General features: G+C 37.9%; 1 pseudogene; it reads left to right on the top strand.

The window, feature by feature from the left end:
- Positions 1-6,258: 6,258 nt before the first annotated feature.
- On the top strand, positions 6,259-7,476 carry LOC120866517 (annotated as a pseudogene).
- The last annotated feature ends 983 nt before the right edge of the window (positions 7,477-8,459 follow it).

Below are 8,459 nucleotides of genomic sequence, written 5' to 3'. Positions count from 1 at the left end.
GATAACTTTGAATATGAAATCAAAAGCTCTATTTTCTTGTAGTATGCAATTCTATAGATAGCACAAAATAAGCATATGATAACTCCACTTACATTACCAAGTACATACTTTACTTTTAAGGCATACTCTGTAATAAATATTAATTAAAATAACATCAAGCAATGATATAAGAACTAAAGAAAGGCAAAATAAAAATTCAAATTTAATAGAATGAACAGTTTATGAAATCAGTAGATTTCATTTTTATCCAAAAAGAAAGAAGGAAGTGAAAATAAAAAGGCATTCTAGGTAATTTTTTCCACACCACACTTGAGAGCATTAGAGAAGTTGTCCTAAGATGGAGAGATGAGAGCTATTTCAGGTATTACAGTAATATTTCTTCACAGACTCTTCAACGAAGCTTGAAGAATTGAAAGTTGTCTTAAAGAAGTTATTATTTTATCAGTATTAATAAATCTCCCATATGGAGCTTTACCTTACTTAGGTTAAAACTTCCCTAAGTAAAAAAAGAAATCTTTAAGACAAAAACTCTTAGGATCTTCTAGCACATATGAGCAATATATTCTTCTAAGAAGAGGTATGGTTGTGCTATTTTTATTGTCTTTAAGAAAAATAAAATCCATACAAAGTTAAATTGAAGTTAATTTACTCCAATAAAGACTTTAAATTTTACCTGGAAATAGAGACATTACATTTTATAAAGTCCTTCTACATAGATGTGGGCTTTCCAGGTGGCTCAGTGGTAAAAGAATCCACCTGCAAATGCAGGGGACACAGGAGAATCTGGTTCAATCCCTGAGCTAGAAAGATCCCGTGCAGGAGGAAATGGCAACCCATTCCAGTATTCATGCCTGGAGAATCCCATGGACAGAGGAGCTCGGTGGGGAACCAGTGCACAGAGTCACAAAGAGTTGGACATTACAGAATGCACACATACACTACATAGATATTTCAGTTAGGAACTGGAGTACAGAAATCTGCAGGCAGAGGGTGCTGAGATGAACACTATTCAGACCTTGTGCACTGTATAAAACTTTACTTACTTATGTTGCTGATTCTGTACATTCTCACATTACCATTAATATTAATGTCAACTGCACTTTCTCCCACTTATGATACACTTCTTGCTAACAATACTTTTCTTCTGTTTATGGCCTTGTATCTCCTTCAGTTCAGTTCAGTTCAGTCGCTCAGTCGTGTCAGACTCTTTGTGACTCCATGAATCGTAGCATGCCAGGCCTCCTGGTCCATCACCAACTCTCGGATTTCACTCAAAATTACGCCCGTCGAGGCCGTGATGCCATCCAGCCATCTCATCCTCGGTCGTCCCCTTCTCCTCCTGCACCCCTTCCCTCCCAGCATCAGAGTCTTTTCCAATGAGTCAACTCTTCGCATGAAGTGGCCAAAGTACTGGAGTTCCAGCTTAGCATCATTTCTTCCAAAGAAATCCCAGGACTGATCTCCTTCAGAATGGACTGGTTGGATCTCCTTGCAGTCCAAGGGACTCTCAAGAGTCTTCTCCAACACCACAGTTCAAAAGTATCAATTCTTCGGCACTCAGCCTTCTTCACAGTCCAACTCTCACATCCATACCTTCACTGGAAAAACCATAGCCTTGACTAGTTGGACCTTTGTTGGCAAAGTAATGTCTCTGCTTTTGATTATGCTATCTAGATTGGTCATAACTTTTCTTCCAAGGAGTAAGCATCTTTTAATTTCATGGCTACAGTCACCATCTGCAGTGATTTTGGAGCCCCCAAAATGAAGTCTGACACTGTATCCACTGCTTCCCCATCTATCTCCCATGAAGTGATGGGACCAGATGCCATGATCTTCGTTTTCTGAATGTTGAGCTTTAAGCCAACTTTTTCACTCCTCTTTCACTTTCATCAAAAAGCTTTTTAGTTCCTCTTCACTTTCTGCCATAAGGGTGGTGTCATCTGCATATCTAATGTTATTGATATTTCTTTCGGCAGTCTTCATTCCAGTTTGTGCTTCTTCCAGCCCAGCGTTTCTCATGATGTAATCTGCATAGAAGTTAAATAAACAGGGTGACAATATACAGCCTTGATGTACTCCTTTTCCTATTTGGAACCCATCTGTTGTTCCATGTCCAGTTCTGACTGTTGCATCCTGACCTGCATATAGGTTTCTCAAGAGGCAGGTCAGGTGGTCTGGTATTCCCATCTCTTTCAGAATTTTCCACAGTTTATTGTGATCCACACAGTCAAAGGCTTTGCATAGTCAATCAAGCAGAAATAAATGGTTTTCTGGAACTCTCTTGCCTTTTCGGTGATCCAGCAGATGTTGGCAATTTGATCTCTGGTTCCTTTGCCTTTTCTAAAACCAGCTTGAACATCAGGAAGTTCACGGTTCACATATTGCTGAAGCCTGGCTTGAGAATTTTGAGCATTATTTTACTAGTGTGTGAGATGAGTGAAAATGTGTGGTAGTTTGAGCATTCTTTGGCATTGCCTTTCTTTGGGATTGGAATGAAAAATGCCCTTTTCCAGTCCTGTGGCCACTGCTGAGTTTTCCAAATTTGCTGACATATTGAGTGCAGCACTTTCACAGCCTCATCTTTCAGGATTTGAAAGAGCTCTACTGGAATTCCATCACCTCCACTAGCTTTGTTCATAGTGATGCTTTTTAAGGCCCACTTGACTTCACATTCCAGGATGTCTGGCTCTAGGTGAGTGATCACACCATTGTGATTATCTTGGTCATGAAGATCCTTTTTGTACAGTTCTTGTACAGTTCTCTAATTTTCTTGAAGAGATCTCTAGTCTTTCCCATTCTGTTGTTTTCCTCTATTTCTTTGCATTGATCACTGAAGAAGGCTTTCTTATGTCTTCTTGCTCTTCTTTGGAACTCTGCATTCAGATGCTTATATCTTTCCTTTTCTCCTTTGCTTTTCTCTTCTCTTCTTTTCACAGCTATTTGTAAGGCCTCCCCAGACAGCCATTTTGCTTTTTTGCATTTATTTTCCATGGGGATGATCTTGATCCCTGTCTCCTGTACAATGTAATGAACCTCATTCCATAGTTCATCAGGCACTCTATTTATCAGATCTAGTCCCTTAAATCTATTTCTCACTTCCACTGTATAATCATAAGAGATTTGATTTAGGTCATACCTGAATGGTCTAGTGGTTTTCCCTACTTTCTTCCATTTAAGTCTGAATTTGGCAATAAGGAGTTCATGATCTGAGCCACAATCAGCTCTTGGTCTTGTTTTAGCTGACTGCACAGAGCTTCATACCTTTTACCATATGCCAGATACTGTTCAGGGAAACTTGTAGATCATTTTTAGAATTCTGCCTACCACACCTCAGTACCTTAATAATACCCAGCATCTTGAAGGCATCTTCCCTGATAGCTCAGCTGGTAAAGAATCTGCCTGCAATGCAGGAGACCCTGGTTCGATTTCTGGGTTAGGAAGATCCACTGGAGAAGGGATAGGCTACCCACTCCAGTATTCTTGGGCTTCCCTTGTGGCTCAGCTGGTAAACAGTCTGCCTGCAGTGCAGGAGACCTGGGTTTGATCCCTGAGTTGGGAAGATCCTCTGGAGAAGGGAAATGCTACCCATCCAGTATTCTGGCCTGGAGAATTCCGTGGAGTGTATGGTCCATGGGGTTGCAAACAGTTGGACACGACTGAGTGGCTTCCACTTCACTTCACCTTGAAGGCACTCTGAACTAGATCTTGTGCCTGTTCACCTAAAAATCTCATAATGTCTTCCCATTGACACGTAGTCTAGTTTATAATAAACTAATTCAAAATAAAGAATAGAAAGCAGAATGTGAAAATATTTCTTCCCAGAAGAAAGTGACTTTTTAGTGATTGCTCAGAGCAGTGGCTCTTTAGAGAGGCAGGTCACAGTTGTAGTTTAAGTGCAGAACATGTTCTGTGAGGTTTCTTGCAAGATGAACAACACTGAAAAATATTACATAGAAGCAATTTGTAAATAAGAAAAATAATATTTACATGCAGAACCAGGCAACTTTCTTGTGTTTTCTAATTTTTCTTAACTTTCCCTACTGATAGCATTTATTGTTCATTCTATAATGCAAATCTGTCACAGTGTGGCAGCTCAAAGCCATTAAAATACTGACAGTCATAGGGGAAGCTTTTATTCTAGCTTGTATGTCATTTTCTGGATTTCTGTTATAAAGAGAATTTTAAAATTCAAGACCATGTTTGTTTTTATTTATTTTATTCTTTTCAAATGTTAATGGGTTTTCTTTCAAGGACCTTCTCAAGTCATTCTCCCAAGTTCCAAATTGAATTCTCAATATTGAATTTCTGGAGTCATATTTTTCTTCTCCTCTTTCTAAGAGATTTAGCCTTGTCAACCTTTTCTTTAAGTGGCAATGCAAGGATCAGAAGGTAGAGAGTAAGCATTCTCAGAAAAGCTTAATAATAAGGATAGGAAAAGTAAGACTCTTTCAACCATGGCAAAAAAAAAAAAATTAAGCAATTATATCATAAATTTAAATAGTATATGCAATCAATGTAAATTATCTTAAGCACAATCTTTACAAAAAGGATTTGAGCAGGAAATACTAACACAGTTATCTTATTTGGTTGACATAAGCCTAGTATAGCCCTAGACATGCAAGTATTTTAAAATTTTGATATTTTTTCATTGTATGAGAACTAACTCTGAGTTGGACAGACATTCCATAAGACTTCTAGGAGACAAGAAACTTATTTGAATCTTAAACTACAGGTTTTTAGCATATTGACTTCCCTCTCTCCACATTTTTATAGTCTATAATTTGTTTATCAGTTTTATTTATGTAAATCTTGAGCCTTCCCAAATTCACTTAGAGATAAGCATGACAAGTTTTAGAAATAAATGGTATAATAATTCTTAGACTTTGAATAAATTTCTTGTGCATGAACTGAAAAGCAGACATAAGGGAAAAACACTTCTCAAAGTGTAATCCATAGTAAATTTTAACAAACAAAAATATTTTTTAGGACTTTTTATTAGGAAACCTTGCTTCCATTACCATGGTTGAGTCTACCTTTCCAGGGTTCATGTTTATACATGTCAATTTTAGTGCACACTCTATTCTTAATTAATGAATATTGCTCATAACTGAAGAAAGAAGTAATTATTATGAAGGTTAGTGCCTAAATAACTGAAGGAAATGTTTCAGCATATTGGATATTTCTAGCAAATGAATAGTCAAAAGGATAAAAAGTATAAAATTAATTCTCTAAGAGAAAACATTTTCTTAATCACTCTTTTTGTGTTAGTCAATCAAAATCTAGTGTTTTCTACAGTCAGTGGACTTTTGTTTGTTAGGAGGTGAGGGTTACATTCACTGTTAACTGATTTGTTCACATATATTTTATTTCTTTGTCAACACAAATTTCTCATGAATTGTATAAATCCTTGTTTATGAGAATATTTTCTAAAGGTTCAAAGAAAAATTTTAATTTGAAAAAAATTTTATTTAGATAATTCATTTTAATTACTCTTGCCAACTTAGTCAATGTATCCTGGATCAATGAATCAATGTTAATCCCTTAACTATGTTCTTAGTGCTTCTTCTCTGATTTCCCAACTAATCAAAGCAAACAGCTTATCCTATTTCACTGCTCTCAATATCTTTCATAACTATTCTGTGATGTTTAAAGTTGCAGATAATTCACATATGAAATACGCTTATCTTAAATGTATGTGATTTCTTAAAATTCTCTGCCTTCAATGAAACCTAAAATTTAATTTAAAGCAAAGTTCAAAATAAGATCTGTATAGCATCCATGCCAGTACTTTCACTTTGAAGATTTATGACCTGCTACAGCCTAGCATTAAAAAAAAAAAAAGGAATGAAAAGAGTAAACATCAAAAAGAAGGGGTTTTAGCTCAAAGTAAGTTGAAAACTCATAAGAAATTATCTGTCTGCTTTGAATGAATCCATGCATTCCAGTCTTGACAAATTGCTTCTCAGAATAATGAATTTAAAGGTATTATTTCATGCCCACTATCATTATTCTTGGAACAACACCGGAAATGTGAATAATGTCATGACCAAAGATAGATACACATTTCCATTTCCAAAACGGTAGATTCTGGAAACTTGTGTGATATTTTTAATAAGTTTGAGAACCGATTGTTAAAGTAATGGACAATGACCATATAGGATGGAAAGTGAAGATTATTGAGTATCAATACGAGTTCCCTGGGAGGAAACCAATCCAAGGTAACATAAAGTTGCTCCACTGGCAGCATCTGACGGCAGGATGCCTCAGAGGAAGTTCTCCACTCCCAGCCATGGGTCCCTGGGCTACCTGCCTTGCAAGTGCAGCCCCTGGCACCACAGGAAGATGAAGAGCTTCCTCAAGGATGACTCTTCTAAGCTTGTGAACCTCACAGGCTTCCTCAACTACAAGGCTGGCAGGACCCACATTGTAGGGTAGATCGATATGCCAGAGTCCAAGGTGAACAAGAAGGAAGTTGTGGAGGCTGGAACCATAGTGGAGACATTGCCCGTTGTGACTGTGGGCCTTGTAGACTACATGGAAACACATAGAGGCCTCTGGACCTTTGAGAACATCTTTGTTGAGCATATTAACAACGAGTGCAAAAGGCCCTTCTATATGACCTGGCATAAACCTAAGAAGGCATTCACCAAATAGTACAAGAAGAGGCAAGATATAGATGGCAAGAAGCATTGGGGCAAACACTTCAGCAACATGAAGAAGTACTGCCAGGTCATGTATATTATCACCCACACCCAGATGTGCCTGCTTCCTCCATGCCAGAAGGCCTACCTCAGGGACATTCAGGTTAACAGAGGCACTATGGCCAAAAGCTGAGCTATGCCCATGTGAATCAAATGCTCAGCAGTATCAGGTGATTGATGTCATTGGGGTGACCAAGGGCAAAGGCTACAAGAGGTGACTAGCTGTTGGCATACCAATAAGCTACCACGTAAAGCCCACCAAAGACTGTACAAGGTTGCCTTCTTTGAATTGTATTATCCTGCTTGGGTAACCATCTCTATAGCTCCGTCTGGGCAGAAACACTACCATCACCACACCAAGATCAACAAGAAGATCTACAATATTAACCAAGGATACTTCATTAAGGAGGGCAAACTGATCAAGAACAATGCCTCTATTGATTATGATCTGTCTGACAAACCCCCTGGGTGGCTTTGTCCACTGTGATGAAGTGACCGATGACTTTGTTATGCTCAAAGGCTGCATGATAGGAACCAAGAAGCAAGTGCTCACCTGCAAGTCCTTGCTGATGCAGACCAAATGGTGGGCCCTAGAGAAGATGACTTCAAGTCTATTGATCCCACCTCCAAATTTGGCCTGCACAGCTCCCAGGTTGTGGAGAACAAGAAAACATTCATGGGACCACTCAAGAAGGACAGAATTACAAAGGAAGAGGGGGCCTAATGTCAGAACAGATTGCACAACTGGTAGTATCTCAATAAAATTATTTTCCAGTGCAGAAAGAAAATGTAAAAATGCTCTTTCTCTCACAAAGAAAAATATCATATAAAACTCTTGAATATAAAGTAATAAATATTATTTTGAGCAATAGTACTTTTAAGAGGATTACTTAAGCATTGATTAATGGCTATTGATGATCCTGAATAAAACTTCTACCATAGCATTACAGTTCTCTGCCTCTATTTGGCACTATTTAATCACTGATTGGATGAGAAAAATGGTTTTCAAATCACATATTAATTTTAATATCAGTTATATATCTAAAGCTGCAAAGATTTGTTAGAGTGATATTCTAAAATAGCTAAAGCCCCTTGAACCAAAATCAACAAGGCAATGATTAAATATATACAAAAATAATCTAAGAAGTCATACACAGTCCACTATGAAAATTCTGGTTTCATAGTTCAATTCAGTTGCTCAGTCATGTCTGACTCTTCGCGACCCCATGGACTGCAGCACACCAGACTTCCCTCTCTATCACCAACTCCCAGAGCTTGCTCAAACTCATCTCCATTGAGCCAATGATGTCATCCAGCCATCTTGTCCTCTATCGTCCCCTTCTCATCCTTAATCTTTCCCAGCATCAAGGTCTTTTCCAATGAGTTGTCTCTCACGACAGGTGACCAAAGTATTGAAGTGTCAACAAAAATACTTCCAGTGAATATTCAGGGTTGATTTCCTTCAGGATTGACTGGTTTTATCTCCTAGCTGTCAAAGGGGCTCTCAAGAGTCTTCTCCAACACTGCAGCTTGAAAGTATCAATCCTTCAGTGCTCAGCCTTCTTTATGGTCCAACTCTCCCATCCATACCTGACTACTGGAAAAATCATGATGTCAGCAAATAGATGGGATTTAATGCAAATGAAGAATACAAAAAGAGAAACTATAGAATAGAAAAATGGAAGAAATAGAGCTAAATTTGAGACATTTTAATATTTTGAGGTCAAATAAAGAGATAAAGTAGTTTGAGAAGGAGGA

Source organism: Oryx dammah, unplaced genomic scaffold (genome assembly GCF_014754425.2).
Source record: "Oryx dammah isolate SB20612 unplaced genomic scaffold, SCBI_Odam_1.1 HiC_scaffold_8, whole genome shotgun sequence".
NCBI classification, from domain to species: Eukaryota; Metazoa; Chordata; class Mammalia; order Artiodactyla; family Bovidae; genus Oryx; species Oryx dammah.
This window is presented reverse-complemented; position numbering and strand designations above follow the sequence as displayed.